Below are 22338 nucleotides of genomic sequence, written 5' to 3' on the forward strand. Positions count from 1 at the left end.
TGCCTCCATGATGTCAAATATTCTTATTTTTGTAAGTCTATAATCAAAGGGTGGGTCTACACAAGACACTGACTGATCAGTAGCTCATTACTACTGCACAGTAGTGTTGCGTTGCAAGTGTGATGCGACACTACTGCGCAGTATGCCAGTTACTGCACAGTCATTTAATAGTTGTTTAGTACTTGTCTTGGGTAGACGTGTGTACCTGAGTGACAGGTAAGCTTAGTTTATTCCATTTTATGGACATCAACAGTAAGTAAGTTAAGGCAAAACATCCTGCACTGTAATCCAACTAAAGTCACCCGTGCCTGTGAATCCCGCTTGCCTAGAAAGGGTTTCCAAAGAAGTAACTTACTTGAATTTAGGCTGTTCAAGGAGGAATAGACTACTCTTTCTTATTTTGGTAGGTCAATATGGGTCTTAACAGAAGTGAAATAGTTTATTTTAGACACTGTGAACATTTGAAAACTGAAAAGGAGACAGATTCTATTTTCTGCTATGGCCCTTTTATGTCATCCCACTCAATCTGTTGAGAATATGCTGGGGACATGCTGAAAGAGGGTAAAGATGTGCATGTAAAATCCTGCGGCCCGGCTACTTTTTAGTTGGCATGAGAGATATAGTGGGGGATCATTATAAGATGATACAATTAAGAGCAGCCCCGAGGCTGCTCTAAATTGTACAGGGGATGATCCAATCCCAAAATGGCCCCAGGATATGGGGCTGCCTATGCTCCCACATTCTGTTTCTGTGCTAAGTGTGGTACATCCAGGGAATCTGCCAAGGGGATAGATCTATTTAGTTAGGAAAGTGGCATTTTTAAATACTCACTTTTTATAGTAAAATCCCACTGTCATATATAGGATCTGGATTTGAGACTACTTTAAACAAACATTTCCTGTATCAAACTGGGTGATACTTTTAAGGTCTGATTTTTTTCTTAATTGTTTCTTATGGACTGTAACTAGATTACTAGAATTTTTGTCCAGCAGTAAATATAAGCCTTGAGTTTCACCCTCCGCATAACAGAATCTATAGCACCTCACTCAATCCTTCCTGCATTGAATCCCTTAATGTGTGATTAAGCTAGAGACATATTTTTTAGAAAGAGATCCAGCCTCAATTTATGGATGCTGAGTGATAAGGAATCTGTCGTATCCCTTGGTAATCTGTTCCAGTGATTAATTAGCCTCTATTAAAATTTTGCATCTTATTCATCATCTCTCTGTTCTAAACTAGCACAATTGCAGTGCAGTCATCTTATCAAGTCTATCATTTTTTTAGTAGTTTTTACAGAGATCTGATCAGCATCCAAGCTACCTGAAAGAAATGTATTACTTATCTGATTTAGAAGAAGGAAGAGGGAGCATTCCCCATTCTAAAGGTACCACTGTATCAACAATGTTGTGAGATGTTCAGATGCTGAGTCACTGATACTGCAGAAATGCCACTAAATAGTAAGGGTTTGGTCATGCCTTTAAAAGCACACTCCAACCTTCTGGTCAATACCAGAAGGAATGCTGGGAACAGCCACTTTTACAGTGGATAAAGGGTTATATCCTGCTCTGTTTGCATCACTGTAGATAGGGAGCAAATAACCATGGGTGTACCAGATCCCTTTCCCATTTTACAAGCTATGCCACTTCCAGAGATACACAGAAGGATCATTCTCTGCACTCCTCTGTGACAAGCACTGCAGTTGTGCCAGTCCATCTGCAAACCACAATATGTATTTGATGAGATTTCCCTGTGAATTTCTATGAAAATGAAATGAGCTCATAGGATTTCACTTTAACAGTATAAAAAATTGCTATTAATAAAAGGTAAAGGAAAAAGAAAAGAGGAAATCCAAATTTGTTCTCATAGCTAGGCAAATGTGGCCTTCTCCGTGAGTTGCTTCCAGATATTAATTTGTTGCTCATGGAAGTGCTGCATTCCATGCTCTGGACATTCTAGTTATGAACCAAAGTAATTTGTGGGTGTAAGTTTTTTCTTTTCACCTTTTACTGTTCAGATGTGCCTCAGTCAGAACCTGGAGGGAATGCCTCAGTGAGGAAGAGGGTAGTTCAAGCTCCATGCTCATTCACCCCTTTGGTCTCTTTGCTGAGCCTGCCAAGCCAAGAAAGCCAATTAGTGCAGCATTAACATTCCCTTTTATTTATTCTTCTGGGCCTCAAAATTGACAGCTTTCATTCTGAATCTCCTTGGTTTTTGTGGATTTTTATTAAATTTTAGTTTTTAATTAAAAATATTCTCAGGTTACAAGTGGTGTTGTAAGTCAAATTAGGGGTGTGCCTGAACTGTAAGATGCTACCTAGGTCTGAATTGAGCAGCTCATGTTTCTCTGCATCTAAACTATATTTTGTTATAATTATAAACAAACAACTTCGTACTTTTGCCCATAGTGGCTCACATGCACAGGAGCTGCCCATAAGCATGTGCAAAGCCACTTTATTGGTATCTTTCTAATTTCACTTTAACACTCTCTTTTACCCTGATGCCTAGATTTCTAAAAAATGACACTGAGTTAGGTGCTGGTGTGCTGAGCCTACAGCCCACCTGTATGACTAATAATGTCTCACTGTTTTTCTATAGACCCCTCTCTGCTATTCATCTGTTATCTTTTTGACTTACATAGGGCATGGCCTGTCATTTTGGCCTGCATTGGTGCACTGTCTCACATGATGGGATCCTGATTACCTACCATAGTAATATGACCGACTCACTGACTGACTGACTAAATAAACAAACAAATAACTATATATATATAATCTATAAGCACCTGCAATAAAATCAAATCAGAGTAATAGTTTTGAGCTCTCGTTTTTCAATGGTATGGTATTAGTTGGTGTGCCTGAAAAAGTGCCTTCTTACATGTTGCTTATAGTCCTCTTGCATTAGCCAGTTTCCTTTAATAAATCAGATACAAGTTGTGACATGTTGTTAATTCGATCACTAATAACCTGCTCAAATTGCAAATCCATGTCAGCAGGTTGGTGTTGATTAAGTTCTAGTCACTACTAACATATTGTTTTAAATGACTGATAAATTTTATTTGCTGCAGTGATAGACTGCCTGGTTTATTCCTCCCCCCCAACCCCCCCCCCCCCACACACAGACACCCCACCCCTGTAAGCTTAGAAAAATTACACAAATGGCCCTGAGGTGGTCCTCTATAGGCCTTTCTCTTGCTATGTTTGCTGCAAAGAGAGCTGGTAACCACTAGAGGGGAGGAGACTGCCGGCTTTACTGAATGCTCCACGGTAGAGCTTGAAGGTGCTGAAGCTGTCACAAGACTGGTTGCCCAACGAAATGGTTTAAAATATGTTATGAAGGTTAGTAAAAAAAAATGTTATTTTGTTTTTGGTTTTGGTTTTTTCCCCTTAATGCATTTCAAATATTTATTTCTCAGCACATAGACTCTCTTCGGTTTCTTAACTGCACAGGTGAGAGTAGCTGAAAAAAAAAAGCGTAATAACATACATTAGAAAGATTATCTTTGAAGGAACTGTATTAAAGCTTCCAAAACAAATGTTTTATTTTCTATGCAAGTAGAGCATCAGCTAAAAGCCAGGTCAAGGAATAACAAGCATTGGGTTCTGATATGGAAGCAATTTTTCTCTTCTATGTTCAAAGTTTTCAACTATTCTGCCCAACTCCTTTCCCTCCCCCCCTCTACCCCTGACATAAAAAAAAAAAAACCAACTGATGTGGAGGAAATAACTGAAGTAGTTGAAAACTTAAATGTCTGTATTATAAACTTTGTAAACTGTATGGGCTGCGACATACATAATGAAATCTAAACCAGAATAAAAGAAAACTCCCACTCTTTTTTCAGTCTGTAGATATATAAATATAAATATATTTATCTATTTCAGTGCATATACATATATAACCTGACCTTTTTATTTTATTTTTTTTAAACAGAATAACATTCTTGGTATTGTTAAAGAGCTATAATGTAGAACTGTAGCTTGTTACACTTACTCTCCTGAGTGTAATTGCAATAAGATCATTCAGTTTCCATTTGGAAAGCCAGTGGCAATTACTGGAATACAATGTATCATGCATTTGCTCACTGGATATAAAACGTATATACTAATTCGCAATAAAATGTAACAGCTGTCAGTGCATTTTCTGCTCTGTTACTTCAATAAATTGGAACTCTGACTAGAAAATGGGAATATTGCATTTTTACACACTCCGTAATGTGTTTGCTTTTTGCAAATACAATTTATTTTTTTCATGACAAAAATTGTGGTTTGTTATTACTGCTAGTAGATAAATATTCTTATATCAGAATGAATTACACATGCTATCTGTAAAGAAGTAGTAATATTTTCTGCTTTTTATTGTAGCCTGTCTCCAGTAAACAAAATGCACTTAACCTACTTCTGTCACACATTGGGTATATTTTTTACATTGTAATGGGGAGTGGAGGGGGGCGGGGAGGAGGAGGAGAGTTTTTTTACCATACCTTTGCAGGTGTTTGGATAACTGGTTAACACTTATTGTAGGAAGCCATCATTTCCTTGTTAGATTTTTTCTGTTTATACAAATACATATGTATAAACAGCTCTGTGAGACAGCCATGATTCTTCACATTATAAACTAGTGGATGTGAGTTTTATTTAAAATAAAATGCCCGAACATTTGTGTAATTTTGTTACTTGAGGTCAGACTTTTCACAGATAATTAGCCTTTTACACACTGTGAAATCAACCTGCACTGGTTATTTGGCTAGACTCTTTGCTTCTGTTCTTTATTTCCCAGAAGGTTAACGTGCTGAAAATCTAGCTGCAAGCGCATAGTACTGTCTCTTTGTGTTGCTAATTATCCCGTTGCATAATTATTAATATCAGGAGCAGGAAGAGGAAACAAGCACACCAAATAGTCGTGAATGCTAGTGTTCTGGCAGGAAGCTAGTCCTGCATTAATAAAATGTGCCTGTGCCAATATCACAGAAGATAGGAGCGTTCCTTGTTAAGGATCATTTATTAACTGAGATCATCTTTTAGTTCGCCTTGGGGTAATGACTAATGTCAATGGCAAATTTCACAGTTGTCTAGAGAAATGAATTAAATTTGTAATAAAAAGCCCTTCGGCTTGTTGTACATGTTCATTTATTGGAGTAGTTGAACTAGGAGAACTGTAAGGCAACCAAGAACATCGGCTTAATTTTCCTTACATATAATAGTGACCTTTAGCTTTATATTGAAAAAGTTACCTATTATAGACTGGTAAATTAAATGAGAAGTTCCTTTAATGCAAAATAAACTAAGTGACTGAGCTAAGTTAAACGGCCCTTGAGCCTATGAGTTTTTTGGCAGAAACAAATTCTTATATCCATTCTATTTAAGCCTTCTGAAGGTGGCTTGATGTTTAAGCAGTCAGATAAAATGACACAAAGTGGGATGCTCAAAGACAGCTAGAAACCAGCACTAAAGGTTACTTGGGCTGATTTTAAACCCAGTGTTGCACAGTGACATTTTTTTTGCTATAAACTGAAAGCAGTTCAGTTTATATTAGCTTATAGAAAAATAGAAGCTTCTTCTTTTAGTTCAGAGAAAAATGCTTTATTTATTTTGGTGGTAGAAAACATCATCAAGTATTAAGATACAAAAGCATAGAGAAGAATTGGTATTATTAATATATGAATATCAAAATACAAGTTAAAGCAGCATGAAATCACAAGCAGATAAAACCAGAATTTATAACAGACTCTCCTCAGTTCTTACAAGGGGTCAAAGGACAATAGTTTCTTGAAGATGTCCCATATTTTATGGAACACAGAAAGAGCTGAGGATAGTTCCACTGGGAAGAAATACAACATCTTGCAGCTGTCAAAAGAAAATAGAGGAGGGAATACATTTGTGTTGCTATCAACACTTAATAAGGCTATGGATATGTTTGTATGGAAATTGTGCTAGCTTTCATTTTGACCATTTTCTAAAACATTTTAGAGAATCGTCCCATTCCATATGTTTAAAAAAGTCTGTAGCAAATTTGTGGCACCATTCAGAAATGACGTGGAGCATTTTGTATAATCTCTTCATTGGCTCATGCTAGTTTCTGTGTTGCCCAGTTATTGATCTTGAGCAATCAGAAGGTTAGTGTACATGGCCGGAATTAAAAGTCTATTTCCTCAGAATTTCACATGAAGGTCAGTAGGACTTTTAATATCCAAGTTCTGGTTATCTATGAGGGAGCTCTACCCAGATCATTTAAAAGAAGTATGCCTATACTATAAAATATGTGATATTATTTTCAAATTATAAGTCTGATCCTTAAGATACTGCCATTTTGTAAAAATATGAGTTTTGGTGGGATGTCACTGAAATTAAATTATATTGTAAATGGATCAAGGGAATATGGTTTACCCAATAACCTGGGTATTGCATGAGCAGCAAGTGGGCTAAGTGTTTTAGAATGTTAAAAATTAGTTGGTAGAAGAACAAGGATATATTTAAGTGGATTGTCCACTATTTGTTATCCTCCTGCTAGGAGTCAATGTTGCTTAGGGTCATTTCTGTACCAGTCAGCTAATGGACCAGACTCTACAACTGAGCAGCGAAGGGTTACCTTCAGAAGTACAAAGCCACTAATTTTTTTTCTCTGAAACAAGATACCCTGATTCTGTATCTATCACATATCCAAATTTTAGCATATCACCTTGCAGTTTTTAAGGTATTTAATGGGGAAGGTGACCGGGAGATAATTAATGCAGGTAGAAGACATCATCTTGGTGGAGTTTATCTAAGAAAACAATTATAGGCCTAGATGCTTGCTCTCATGTCAGTCTCTTCTAAGTTTATTTCAAAAGTTGCAGGGGATCTTTGACAGCATAGGTTTTGAGAGATCTAATTGAAATGGAAACCCAGGAGAAAGGGAAAATATTCTTAAGGGTTTCTAGGTGGCCTTGCATAAGACCTGTTAGGAGATACTGTCTTAAGGTAATTAATTCTGGATCCAGAAAATTCTTCAAAAAATAAAAGCTTCTGTAAATCATAGAAAGGGGTTCATGCAGCTGCATGCACTTCAGTTATAGTCCTTACTAGGAAGAATGAAATAACTATAGACTTGGTTTTCAAAAAGACTCCTATAAAATAGCACCATTAGAAGTTGGGAATATTCTAAAAAAAAAAAGCTTATGTTTTTTAAATAAATACTCTAACCTCTAACATGCTTTCAAAATGTGGGTGGAGATGTGTATAATAAGTGTTTTATATATGCAGTTTTCAATGCATTGACTTAAGTTTTAGGAGAAAAAAAGTAATCAAGGCTGCCATAACCTAAAGATGGCAAATGAAAAATTCAATAATATGTGTAGATCTTAAAGACATTTACTATATACGTGTGTTTGCAAGCTGAAATAAAACATTTCCTGTAGAGAAGTAAGATTTGCATTTCTATTTAAGGGAAAGAGAATAGAATCTATTTTGATTTTACAGCTGTTTCAGGAGGTGTGACAAATATTTTAAAACACCTTAACTTTTTTTTTTGTCCTTAGAAAACACAACATCTTTATAAATTACATAACAAATAATAATTTCGATGGACATGTATGCACACACAGGCATATGAAAATAACTTATTGTCTGATATTTTGGTAAGCAAATAAGGTATCTGAGTAAATTTTTCTTACAATTCAAACTAGGGAATTAAAGTAACAACTGCAACAAAGAACTCTGAGCATCTGCAGCTTCTCTCAAAGTCGGTGAGTTTTTGGGTGTTCAGCACCTCTTGAAATTTGAGCTAAATGAGGTCTAAGTATGGATTAAGCAGCTAACTTTAAAAATTTTGCTTGTGATTGTTGGGCGGGGGGGGTGGAGGGGTCAGTTATCTTTTAGCCACCTTTCGGAATAAATCTGTATTCCCCACACCTTCAACTTATTTAAACTTACGATGATGGTTTTCTCTATGAAATAGTGTTCCTTTATTTTAAATATTTATTTTTCATAGGGCTACACAACCAATAAGTAAAGCATGAAGCGAATAAACAAAACAAATGGGTGTGGCTGTCCAAAAATAATCCATTTTCTTTCTCTCTTTCTGTGCTGTAGGATAGGCTTTATGCTTATTCACAGAGAGGGAGTTTAGAAATGTTTTTAGAAAATGCAGATGTGCAAAGCATTCTTAATAAGGACGGGAAAAGAGTTTGTACTCCCCTTTTAACCACTCTCTCACCTCAGCCCTTTTCAGCATGTAACCTTATTCTCTGTGGGATTACTTGGACGAAAACCAATTAGAGAACTGCTCCCACAATATAAATGCATACAGATTAGTACAGATTGAACAGTACCAATGCCAACTAATCATACAGTATATAAGTCCTAAACAATATAGATATTAAGGAATGATGGGGAAATGGTCTCATATTGTTGTTAGAAAACTGAGCAGAAAATACAAGCAGCACAAAACTATTTATTTAAATAATAAATAAAGAATGGGTTTTTCCCCCCCTTGTTTTCTTTTGTGGCAATCTGCCCATAGAGAAACCAAGTATACATTCTTCATGGTTTAGTTTGTAACAATGTGAAGTCAGTCTACATGTGTTCCTGAGCATTCCCCTGCTTTCTCCAATTCCTTTAACCCCCTGTCCCCAACCTCAAATGTAGCTTATTCTATAGCTGGGAGGAGGGTGAGAAAATGGTCTTCTGAAAGGTTGATGCCAATGCCACACTATAGACAGCTGGAAGGGGGCAATCAGACACTCTGAATACAGTCAATGCATGGTCCTAGTAACTGAGGGAGCTGAAACTGCTTTCAGGCTCAAGTCTGCTGGGTGAGGCATGCAAGGGTTATAGAAAGCCAGGAGCTCAGCCATTGTGTCCATTCCCGATGCTGTTTCTAATTCTTTACATTTGAATAATGATGATTTGGAAAAATCCTTGCCCAGGGATGGAGACAGAGAGGTGAGAGGGTACAGATCTCTTGCAGGTTCATGACGTCTTAGCATTAACGTTTCTGTCCAGACTTCTCTATAGTTTGATTTTTCTTCTTTAGAAAGTGTTGCACATTCTGTGTTATATTGGTAGTAAGATATTTTCTCTTTAAACAGACTGAAATTGAAATTTTAATTAGACTTTATAATGAGTGGCACACCCTTTCCTGTCTTCTTTGTTATTTCTATGTTGTAAGGGAATTGGACGTTTTAAAATATAACATTCAAATCAATCTTGGGTCCTCTTTAGTTAGTTGATAAGAACTGAATGAAGTATCTATTATTTACTTCCATATTTAGAAGTCCCCCACACCCTTGAAAATCCTTTTCAGCAGGGCTCAAATTGAAGCAATCTTGAAATAACAGATTAAACATTTGGATGTCCTGCTTCATACACCTTTGGATTTTTATGCAATGGATTCCTTAACAGTATAATTAAATTGTCCACTTAGTCTGATAGGAAATAGGAGTGGGCTGACAACTCAATTCGGTTTTACCCTAAGCCAAAAGTAAGAATTGAAAACACACAAAGACTGAGTCATACTCAGATTGGCAAAAACATACTGAGCCAACTGTTGGAAACAGAATAGTTTTCAGGAGAGGTTTGGTGTATGTGTTGGCCTTCTCTAAAACAGCTGTCATTTTTAGATCAGCTGTGATAATGCATTTAATTTTACTCTGAAAGTGTTTACTAGAGGCATTGGGTGGGGGGGGCAGAAAGGCTATTTACAGTATTAAGTCTCTGTACTACATGGTCTCTGTTTGTCTTTAACATCATAGGATCATAGGACAGTAGGGCTGGAAGGGACCAGGGATCTAGTCCAACTTCCTGCTGAAGACAAGATCATCCCAGACTAAACTATTCCAGGCAAGTCTAATTTGCTCTTGAAAACTTCCAAGGGTGATGTAACAGGGAACCCTAGCCCCATTACCAGAAAGCAGGCCAGTCCCTTTAAGACCAAAACTTTCTAGGCACAGCCTGCTGGCAGGGTAGGGGTTTAAAGCTGAGCCTGGCCAGCTAGTCAGGTGACCGGAAGGGGGCAGGCCAGAACTACGAAAACCCTGGGCTTGGCAGCATTGGGAGGCAGCCGCCAAAGGGGAAGGAGGTTGTGCATGAGAGCTTCACAGAGAGGCATGGCTGCTAGTCCGGCTGCTGTGAGAAGGGAACTCCTGATGACTCTCAGAAAAGTGGCAGCAGCACCATAGGGAGAAGCGCCACAGATAGGGGCGCTTCTCCCTAGAAGCAGAAGCACCAAGCCATGAAAAAATGTAAGCTGGCATGCTGCCTTCTTTAATTTCTATTTTTTTTTGTGGTTTTAACCTATTGACTTACTGTTTATATATTTTTGTCGATTGATAGACTGGTGGTTTGTGGTTGAGGCTGTAGGGGAGGAGGAGGTGAGGAATGGGAGAGACCCTGTTCCCCCAAGTACCTCCTGGAGTAACAAGGAATAACGGCCATAAATTGTTTGAGAGTAAGTTCAGGCTGGACATTAGAAGGCACTACTTCAAAGTCAGGTCAGAAAAGATCTGGAACCAACTTCCAAGGGAAGTGGTGATGGCTTCTACCTTGGGGGTCTTTAAGAGGAGGCTTGATAATTACCTAGCTGGGGTCATATAAGCCTAGTATTCTCTCCTGCCCAGGGCAGGGGGTAGGACTTGATGATCTATTAGGTCCTTTCTGACCCTACATCTATGAATCTATGAAGCTTCATTAGTGCCTCGGGGTGCAGTCATAAAGGGCCAAAGGGCCTAATGCACTAATGGGTGCAGCCATATACGGCCAGAGCCGGCTGCAGGACTTTGAAGCTGGGTCCCAGTGGAGGGATGTTGGCTAGTATAAGAAACAGCCAAGCCTGAGGAGGCAGAAGACCCAATAACTTGACATCCAGGGGGTGCAGGGTGAAAAGGGCCCAGAAGGCCTGGCTCCATAGTAAAAAAAAAAAAAAAAAAAAAAAAAAAAAAAGGAGGTCCACAAGCCCAGAGAGGAGTAAGGAGCTACAGCCTTAGAGTCAAACCCTACCCAGTGGGTTTGTGGTGGCTGAGAACCCCAACATAGAAGTACAATAGGCAGTCTGCTGCTTGTAAGAAAATCTCAATAATATTTACATCAAGACATGGCAGACAAGTAAAGGTGGGATAAGATAGAATTGAAACATTAAGGGACTTTAAAGGTACCCTTCATAGGCCGCAAAAAAAAAAATGCCACTGGGGAGGCCAACCTGTTACAGGTGAACATTACACCATTTCTCTAGGTATCCTTTTCCAGTGCTTGACCACCCTGTTATAGAGAAGAGAGGGCCAGGTGAAGAAAAGCAGAAGGGTCCCTTTAAGGCAATGTACAGACATTCAAAAAGCCCAAGGCAGAATCAACAATTGAGCAGGTTCTCCATAGTCTGAATTTCACCACGCTTATATATTTGCCTCATTAGAGTAGCCCCATTTGATCATGTTTGTTTTTTTATCTTTCAGTTCGCATGTGTTGGCAATTCAGGCATAGCCATGTTGGCCAGTATAGATCAGCCCCTCTGGGGAGGTCTTCTTGAGGCTCCAGGTCCATTTCAGAGCACCTGATTGCATGTAATCTTTCTTTCTAACAGTGTAACACTGGTCAAAAAACTCTCTTGCACTTTAAGCTGTTTAGTTACTTCTGTGTGACCACAGAATTGGTGCCTATGGTCTTCTATCCACCACGATCTTTCTTTTTGGCTTATTACCTTTCTTCTGAATATCAGGTGGTGCAATGCCATCCAGTAAGTATAGACTATCTTTTGGTGTTGGCTTTCCTGTTATTTCAAGAGAACCATTGTTTAGAACTGAATTTAGTTTTTTGGCATGAACTGATCATCCCTATACTGGACATGCATACTGTGCACTGCCATAACACAAGTCAACAGCAGTGGTTCATAACGCAACTGGATTCACTCCACATTTTGAGGTGACTAATTTTTGAAGTATTTTCATGCAGGTGCTGACTTTCCCTTTTGTCTTCTCTACATGTGCTTTGAAGGTAAGTGTTCAGTTTAATATAACTGCCATCTACACAGGGTTCAGGTAATTAGTCAGTGAGATTCCATCTTAGGTGATGTTTAATTTCCATTTGGTTTCTCTATGGTGTAGATGAATGGCTGTGACCAGCAGCTTGGTTGGGTTGGTGCGAAGCTGGTTCTTATTATAATAATCTGAAAGGTTGCCCAGTGCACATGTCAGTCTGTTCTTGAGAGTGACAAAGTCCTTCTTCTTCATTGGGATGCACAGATCATCAACAATGATGAAGCTCTTTGTTTTACTCTGTATGGGTTGATCATTGGCAAATGTTAAAAAGGATTGGTGCTAGCTTGCTACCCTATGGGAGGCCATTTTTTTTATCATCTCAAGTGGCTCTGTTTCTTGCATGGTTCTATGTAAAAACATCTATATTCCAAAAGAGATAAGATGAGCTGCACTAGGTGGTAGTGGAACATCATATAGATTTTGGCAAACTGGTTTCAGTGTTTGATTGTGTCATATGTCATAGATAGGTCTACAAACACAACACCTGTTATCACTCTGTTCTCTCAAATCAGGTAGCCTGGGACCTACTTAAATAGTGGCTGAATTTCACGGAGCAGTAGAACCTTTAATTTTGCTCTTTTCACCCCTTCCCCTACCCTACTGAGTGGCCAAGAGGCAAAAACTGCAGCATTAATTGCCTCTCAGCCACTTAGTGGCAGGTGTGGGGAAACAGCCAAAACAATGAGAAAGGCATTGCTGCATTGATAACATCCACCATGATTTAGGTAGGCCCCTGCCAATGGGGTTGAAACCCCAGTCCAAGATAGAGGAAGAGAGTGAAGGAGAGAGGTACATCACCACACTACCCATGTAGGTCAGTAGGTGGGAAAGGAGGAGGGGTGGGAAGACACACTCCACTAGATTCCGGCTACCTCAAGGCAGCCTCCTACTAACTATAACATCAAGGCATGGAAGGAGGGGCCAGCTTAGGGGGGCAAGGTAGGCAGATAGGTGCCACACAGCTACTGGCTGTGTCACAACCACCCCTGGATGTGCACCTTGTTATGTACCCTCATAATCAGAAAATCCCTTCTAATTTCCAACCTAAATTTACCTGCTGCAGCTTGAGACCATTGTTCCTATTACTGTCCCCTTCATAAAGAAGAACAGAGAAATAAAAACTGTGCTACCATGATTATTACACAATTTTAACTAGATTTATGTTCTCCTGTTGTAACGGAGTTGTACTGGGTCTCAAATGCCAGCAACTATTAAGCTTCATGTTTAAGGCTAAGAATCAGGATCTGATTCCTGGAGGCTTGATTATTACCAGTTATTTGGGCCCAGTGCATGCATGGATCATATCCTCACCACCAGGTGTACAGGGGGCTTCACCACCCTCTCCCCAAGCTGTATTAATTTACTAGTAGATCCCATTTCTTGACAAAAAGTCTCCTTTTAAGAAAGGTACATTGGAGAACTAGGACAAGGGAAACACAGGCATCCTGACTCATTGGAGCTGAGCTTCCATGGAGCAGGGGAGAACAACAGAAGCCTATCATTTAGAGTCCCAGAGCCCTGCCCTCAAAGTGTTTTCCCTAAGCCCTGAATGGAATAAGTTCTAGACTGGTATTTTCCTTAGTGAAAGAGGAAATTGGGAACTAAATTCTATTTCTCCTAACAAACAATATTTGTGAAAAACTATGAGGAAAAACCTAGAGTTTCTCTCTTTGTCTCTTTCCCCTTAGGTAATTTTTAAGGTGGAGAAAATAGGATGATCTCAGATTTTACTCAGTTTTCATCCAGGCTATGTGCCAGTGAGTCAATGGCAATACTACCTGGGTGGGGTCACAATACAGCAATACAACTTGAACACTTCAGGCCTAAACAAATGTACAAAGACTTGCCCTTAATATGGATTCTCTTTTTTATTTTTCAGACAACCTGGGCATGTCTACATGTGCATTTACACCAGCTTAAATTTACTCAGCAGTAAATTACTGCGCAGTAAGTTGGGATAGGACATCATCTACACATGCCAGCATTAAAGTGCATTAACATTGTTTGTGGTCTGATTTGAGACTAAAGTTAGTCCCAACTCAGTCTATACACATAGTGTTACTTCACAGTAAGGCGTCCACATATGTGTTACTGTGCAGTAACTAGTCAGGCATAAATTTGATACCTGCATGATGCAGGTATCAAATTTATGCTCAAGTCAGTGTAAATCACCATATTTACTGCACAATATGGGCATGTATGTATAGATGTGCACCTGTACTGCTCAGTAATTTTGGTTACTGCTCAATAAATGTACATGTGTAGATGCACCCTCTTTTACTTCCATTTAGTCCCCTTCATTGCCATTACTTTTCCTCTGGCTGTGCGAGGCTGAACATAGTTTTTTCTAGACAAGAGGAGGAGCCATCCATGTCTATTGCACTTCTAGGCTCATTTTGGCTAGCCCTGGAGGTGAAACAATGATAATACCAAACTCTTTATTGATAAAAATCACTGCATGCACTTAAGGAAGCTGATTTAGAGATGATTTTCTCAATACAGCAGGGAGAAAATACATTATTTAATATCATTCCTGAAGTGGCAGATATCAAATTTTCCTTATGGACCTATCATACAGAATCAAAGTTACTTGAGAGGCTAAAAGCACATTAGCTTCCTACCTACCAGGCCAATGAGATGTAGATTACTGCTTGCACCCATTTTTGTTCTCCTGTACATCACAGAATCCCAAGCATCGTGCAAAGAATTGGAAAATCACAATTACATTTGGAAAAGACCTATTAGGTAATCGACTCCTCCCTTCTACCAGGGAAAATTATTACTGACAGTTTATTTTTAAATGCTTTGTCCAGTCCAATTGTAATGACACTTGCTACTATTTAGAAATGCTGGTATCAGAAACAAAATGTCTTACAGAAGAAAAGGCTCTTAGGGTAAAAAGGTCCACCTGTGTATGAAAGGGTATGGGGTTGGAGGGTTGTCATTTGGAATTGTTTGCAGTCACAGTAACTGCTAAGCGAAGGGAAGGAAGCCCAAGTCCATTGAGTGATGTTGCCCTCTGCTTTTGGAGCTGCCAGAACGTATGTTATAAGTGATTTCATTATATTGATATCTTCAATTAAAATGTATATATTGTCTTATAAAAGCAATGCTATTGAAAACAAAACCAAAGGCTCGATGATTGTATTTGAGTGGACAAAGGAGAAGTTTAGCTGTTAAAGGATAATAAAAGTGTACTGTATCCCAGTTTTTATTTCTTATATAGGGAGTAAGGCAGAAACATGCTAGCTATTTGTTCTTTTTAAAGAGCCCCACTATCTTTTGAGTCAGTTACTAAGAGGCAGAAATAATTAAACATTATTGGGGAAGTCCTGACCCCACCAAAGTCAAGAAGAGTTTTGCCATTGTCTCCAATGGGGCCAAGATGTCATAAACCTGGTGAAAAAAGTGTGCCTTACTACAGTAACATATCAAAGTTAGAACCTGGAGGCAGAGTTGTATATATGCTACTTCATTGTTTGGAAATGAAATGCAGGTTTGCACATGAAAGTTATGGAAGAAGAATGTGTAAAGGCACATCAATTTCTTCTGATCTGACTTCATTTCTAATAGACTAATGTTAACCTTTTTTTCTAATGAGCCTGCATTATGGAAACTGATATTCAGCTTTACATAAACTCTGAAAGACTGCTTTTTATTTTTCCTCTATCAATATCCCATTCATATTCTTAAGTGTGTAAGTAGTAATTTGATGTATTATTCTTCCTTTAGTTAAAGAGTTGCTATATTTCTGAATGCTATCTTCTAGCAGAATTATAATACCTGAAGAGAGTTATTGTCTTTGCATTATATTATTTCCTGGTAAAAGGGCTTTCCATAGTTCATTGTGTCCTAAAGCTCTTTCCCCAGCTCTAAAGAGCTGGTAATGTCAAACCCATGCTTCCCATTTTCCTATATGCACCATTATGCCTTAGAGAGAAAAACTCCCATTAAAATGTCAAGACTCCAGTTCACTGGAGGCCAGGACCTTGAGTGGATCCCTAGCTGATGACCTAGTAGATTGACTCGTACATTTTCTACTAGGTGGAAGTTTAATATCTACCTAGGTACTTTTATTACACTTAAAGATCTTTATCACATAAAGATTTTTTTCATGGTCATTGTCTTGACCTCCAGTCATAATAATCTAACCTGAACTATAGGTGGAACTATACAAATAATAGGTGGAACTATACAAATGGCCTCCAAATAAAATCATGAAATCAAGTCACCTGTCAGCATACCTGTTCATAAATTCAGATAATTTGCACCCTTTTCTTGGAAGGGTAAAATGAAAATTTTGATACAAAAAATGAATGAAGATATTCTACAAGTGAATTATTTCTGAGAAAGCTTCCCAAAGTATTTTTTATATATTTTAAACTTTTGAGCTAAGTATAGGAACCTATGTCTATACCTCCTTTTACATCTCTTGATATTAATATAAAATCATGGGTTCACTTAGAAAACAAATTTTGGAGTTTACATTATAGACAGTTAAGCATATGTTCTTTGTTTAGTACATACAGTACTAAACAAAGAACTGCTGTTTAGTACTGCATTACATACAGTACTAAACAAAGAACATAAACCAGAAAACCATTACAGTAAAGTTGCAAATATATATATAAATTTTTAATATTATCAATGTTTTGCAAATTGAGAAAAATGAATTTGGAAAATGGTGCCATCAGCATTAACTCTGGACTATGTGGGCTTGATTATTCTCCCACTTACACCAAGGTAAATGAAATAGAATAACCCTATGGACGTGAAAATAATACTGGTTATAGTTAAGCCTATTTAAAAGAGCAGGCTTACTAGGCAATTTAGTTTTTTAAGAAACCAACCCAAAGTATTTGGAACAGCTTGAAAAAAAGACCACATTTTCCATTCTTTCTGTTCCTAGTGTGTAAGGAGGCAAAGTTCTTCCTATGCACTTTGGACTGCTGTGGTGCCTATAATATAGGGTATGAATACTAAACTGTTCCCAAACATCAGTGACTGAGCACCAGGTCACAGTTGTCATAGGTTAGAGGTCCACACATACAGGGCACGTGTGTGCATCAGAAGTCCATCTTGTATATAGGTGTCCTGTATGTGTGGACACCTCTGACCATTGCCATTTGGGAACAGTTAAGTATCTGCACCCTATCTGCACCCTATATCATAGGCTCCACAGCAGCCCAAACTGCATAGGAGGAACTATGACCCCTTACACACTCAATTAATCCAGTCTGCTGCAAGTCTGCTGGTGAGTGCTAATTAGCATACTCCAGCAGCCTCCACGTCTTGTGTATTCAGCCTCCCAGCATTTCAAAATGATGGTGGGTGGAGCTTTAAATAAAGCTCATCAAACAAGCTTTAGTTAAAGTGCCCCTGCTGCCATTTCAAAGCATAGGACACCAAATACATGTGATGCTGTGGGAACTTTAATTAGATGGCTCTCAGAGTTTCTTTAATTATAGCACCCCCCCACTCCACCCCAGAGCACATGTATACTTGTCCACAGCACCCTAGTGTTCCAATTAAAACAGTCATCTTTTAGGCATTGAAGTGTTGTGGCTGTGGCACCAGGAGACTGGAGTGAACACCCAGCCCAACATGGCTCCCAGGGGTGAGTCAGAGGAAGTGCTTGTGCCTATGTTTTGTGTGTTTCCAGGGGGTTGGTGATCAATTTCATTTTTCTGATTTGCTTTCTCTGCTAAACATGAGTTCAATAAAGTTCAGTAGCTTTCAATTGTGCTTGCCTGAATTGAGGGGAGAGGAGGAGCAGGAGACCGTGGACTTGGTGCCTGGTGTGAGAGGGGGATAGCTTGGGGAGGGGAGTACGAGGGCAGGGGAAGCTGTGGACCACCAAACCATGTGGCACCCACAAGGACAGCCCAGCCTGAAGAAGGAGAACATTGGGAACCTGAAAGCCATGGGGAGGCCAGCACAACAGAACAGGTAAGGAACAAGAAGGTAAGAAACAATGGGCCCCATGGGACTGGGAGCGGGGGGGCAGCAAAGGTGCCAGTCGCAGGGCTCAAGTGCCTATATACTAATGCTAGGAGCATGGGGAACAAGCAGGATGAACTAGCGCTCCTGCTTGCACTAAACACCTATGACTTAGTGGGGCTAACAGAGACCTGGTGGGATTCATCCCATGACTGGGCGGTACATATTGAGGGCTATAGATTGTATAGAAAGGACAGGTCGAGGAAGAAAGGGGGGGGTTGCACTTTATGTCAGTGAGCAATATACATCAACCCTCATCAAGACAGAATCCGAGGCTGAGGAAGTAGAAGGATTGTGGGTTAGGCTACATGGGGGGCAAGGAGAAAGGGATTTGGTGGTAGGGGTCTGTTACAGACCCCCACACCAAGGGGAAGAAATAGATGCGGGGCTCCTGAGGCAACTCTCGGAGACCATAAAAGCTAAAGAGGCGGTAGTCATGGGGGACCTAAACTACCCGGACATCTGCTGGGAGATGCAGACAGCAAGGTCCCATCGCTCACGCAGGTTTCTAACTTGTGTACAGGACCTCCACCTGACACAGGAGGTGTATGGTCCCACTAGGGGGAATGCCATACTGGATCTGGTATTGGCAACGGAAGATGACATGATAGGGGACCTCCTGATCGGTAGCTATCTGGGAGACAGTGATCACCTTATAATAGAATTCAACATAAGACGGCGAGTGGGTAAGGTAACTAGTAGGGTGAAAGTGCTAGACTTTAGGAAAGCTGATCTCATTGCACTCAGGCGATTAGTCAAGGAAGCACTGCAGAGTAGGAGTTTTGATGGGATGGGTGCCCAAGAAGGGTGGCTGTGCCTAAAGGAAACGATCCTTCGGGCACAAAGCAAGACGATCCCCAAGCGAGGCAAAAGAGAGAAAGGGGCCAGGAGGCTTCCATGGCTGACCAGAGAAATCCAGGGCAGCCTAAGGGCCAAAAGGGGAGCACATAAAAAGTGGAAACAGGGTGAGATCACTAAAGATGAATATACCTCCTCTGCTCGTGCTTGTAGGGAGGCAGTTAGGCGGGCCAAAGCTACCATGGAGCTGAGGATGGCAACCCAAGTAAAGGACAACAAGAAATTGTTTTTTAGCTACATAGGGAGTAAAAGGAAGGCCCAGGGAGGAATAGGACCCCTGCTAAATGGGCAGAAGCAATTGGTGACAGACAGGGGGGACAAGGCTGAACTCCTCAACGAGTTCGTTGCCTCAGTGTTCCTAAGCCAGGGGCACGACAAGTCTCTCACTGGGGTTGTAGAGAGGCAGCAGCAAGGCGCCAGACTTCCATGCGTAGATCCTGAGGTGGTGCAGAGTCACTTGGAAGAACTGGATGCCTTTAAGTCGGCAGGCCCGGATGGGCTCCATCCGAGGGTGCTGAAGGCACTGGCCGACGTCATTGCAGAGCCACTGGCGGGAATATTCGAATGCTCGTGGCGCACGGGCCAAGTCCCGGAGGACTGGAAAAGGGCTAACGTGGTCCCCATTTTCAAAAAGGGGAGGAAGGAGGACCCGGGCAACTATAGGCCGGTCAGTCTCACCTCCATCCTTGGTAAAGTCTTTGAAAAAATTATCAAGGCTCACATTTGTGAGAGCCCGGCAGGACAAATTATGCTGAGGGGGAACCAGCATGGGTTTGTGGCGGGCAGATCGTGCCTGACCAACCTAGTCTCTTTCTATGACCAGGTTACGAAACGCCTGGACACAGGAGGAGGGGTGGATGTCGTATACTTGGACTTCAGGAAGGCCTTCGATACGGTATCCCACCCCATACTGGTGAACAAATTAAGAGGCTGTGATGTGGATGACTACACAGTCCGGTGGGTGGCGAATTGGCTAGAGGGTCGCACCCAAAAAGTCGTGGTAGATGGGTCGGTCTCGACCTGGAAGGGTGTGGGCAGTGGGGTCCCGCAGGGTTCGGTCCTTGGACCGATACTCTTTAATGTCTTCATCAGCGACTTGGACGTGGGAGTGAAATGTACTCTGTCCAAGTTTGCAGATGACACAAAGCTATGGGGAGAAGTGGACACGCCGGAGGGCAGGGAACAGCTGCAGGCAGACCTGGATAGGCTGGACAAGTGGGCAGAAAACAACAGGATGCAGTTCAACAAGGAGAAATGCAAAGTGCTGCACCTAGGGAGGAAAAATGTCCAGCACACCTACAGCCTAGGGAATGACCTGCTGGGTGGCACAGAGTTGGAAAGGGATCTTGGAGTCCTAGTGGACTCCAAGTTGAACATGAGCCGGCAGTGTGACGAAGCCATCAGAAAAGCCAATGGCACTTTATCGTGCATCAGCAGATGCATGACAAATAGGTCCAGGGAGGTGATACTTCCCCTCTATAGGGCGTTGGTCAGACTGAAGTTGGAGTACTGCGTGCAATTCTGGGCGCCACACTTCAAGAAGGATGCGGATAACCTGGAGAGGGTACAGCGAAGGGCAACTCGTATGGTCAAGGGCCTGCAGACCAAGCCCTACGAGGAGAGACTAGAGAAACTGGACCTTTTCAGCCTCCGCAAGAGAAGGTTGAGAGGCGACCTTGTGGCTGCCTATAAGTTCATCACGGGGGCACAGAAGGGAATTGGTGAGGATTTATTCACCAAGGCGCCCCCGGGGGTTACAAGAAACAATGGCCACAAGCTAGCAGAGAGCAGATTTAGACTGGACATTAGGAAGAACTTCTTCACAGTTCGAGTGGCCAAGGTCTGGAACGGGCTCCCAAGGGAGGTGGTGCTCTCCCCTACCCTGGGGGTCTTCAAGAGGAGGTTAGACAAGTATCTAGCTGGGGTCATCTAGACCCAGCACTCTTTCCTGCTTATGCAGGGGGTCGGACTTGATGATCTATTGAGGTCCCTTCCGACCCTAACATCTATGAATCTATGAATCTATGCTTTGGTGTTCCCAGGGGCTGGGAAGTCATGATAAGGGGTCATGGTTGAGTAGGAAGTGAGGATGCCACAGTTTGTTAGAAGATAGCTTTTATTGAACAAGCACTGCAAGGGAGCTTATTGAGGTTTTTTTTTTAAATGTCAACAAAAGGGCGGGGGAAAGGTACAGGCAATAGAGTTCTGGCTATGTACCAGAGTGACAAGTTTTGGCAGTGAATGAAAGGAGTGAGAAGAAGTGATGAGGATGGGATGCTAGCAAGTGGACGTCAGATCCATATCACAAAATAGTTGGCCTTCACATGTAACTGTGAATCACTACCCTATGAACTGGTTCAAAAGTACCTCATTTTCCAGGTACACTTTTGAACCATTCAAGGAGGCCTTAAACCAGTTTAATGGGCTTATATGACCATCTATTTCAGGTGTAAATTTCATTTAAACTGGTCTAAGTGTCCCATGTGTCAATGGCCATACTGTGACATCATTTCTTTTTAATCAAAACTGTTATAACAGTCACTAATAGAATTGCCAAGAATACACAAAGCCAATATAAGTGGACATGGGACAGAAATTACATATAAAGTGGTATGAGTGATCAGAAACAAGTTCAAATCTTAACACAACAGAAGTTCAGGTGCACATAAACTACTTCCAAAATGGCCAAAACTGGTTTAAGATAAACCTAGATGGATGTAGTATCAAACTTAACTGATTTAGGTTAAATTGGTTTATTGAACTTCTGTCCCAGATCCCCTCCAGATTCAAGTTAACTCACTCAGAGTCCCCCAGAATCCCAGGATACTTTACACCTCCCCCACATCCCCCCTCTGCCACCTGCTTCCCTTGCAGGGTGGGTGGGCTAGCCTTGGCCCAAGCTGTCTGCTCCAGCGGATCAGGGAGGCTTGCTCTAGCACTCCCTGGCTTGTGTCCTGGACCACTAAAGGCAAGTGGCTGCATTTCCAGAATCAAAAGTGAAAGGTTAGACTAACCTGCATAGATTGAATCAATTCAGCCTTGGGCTTTTTGACTGTCCATACTTAGCCAAATAGTTTAATCCATGATCCTTTGTTAATGAACCATGAATTGATGCAGCAACCAATCAGATGGACCATTATAACATTCTAGCAGGACTGAAGGTTCCTGAAATACTTTCCATGTTGCCCCAAACAAAGAACCATGGCTCTGCCCACCCCCAATATCAAGGTAATGTTCATCCTCACTGATTGTAAAAATTGCAATATTCAAAGAAAAGGTTCTATTTACTTTTTATTTTCCAGTGTAAATGATCTGTGATTTTTTATATATATATATACCCACAAATTTGTCCTGATTCCTCCACTGTCAGAAAAACATTCTTTTAAAGATGAACAAAATTGGGAAATTTCTGCAGAAGTAAGCAAGCTTTGCTCAGTACCAAGAAGAGACTAGTAATAAATTATTTGTTACCACCTTATCAA

This window comes from Alligator mississippiensis, chromosome 1 (genome assembly GCF_030867095.1).
Source record: "Alligator mississippiensis isolate rAllMis1 chromosome 1, rAllMis1, whole genome shotgun sequence".
In the NCBI taxonomy this organism is placed as follows: domain Eukaryota; kingdom Metazoa; phylum Chordata; order Crocodylia; family Alligatoridae; genus Alligator; species Alligator mississippiensis.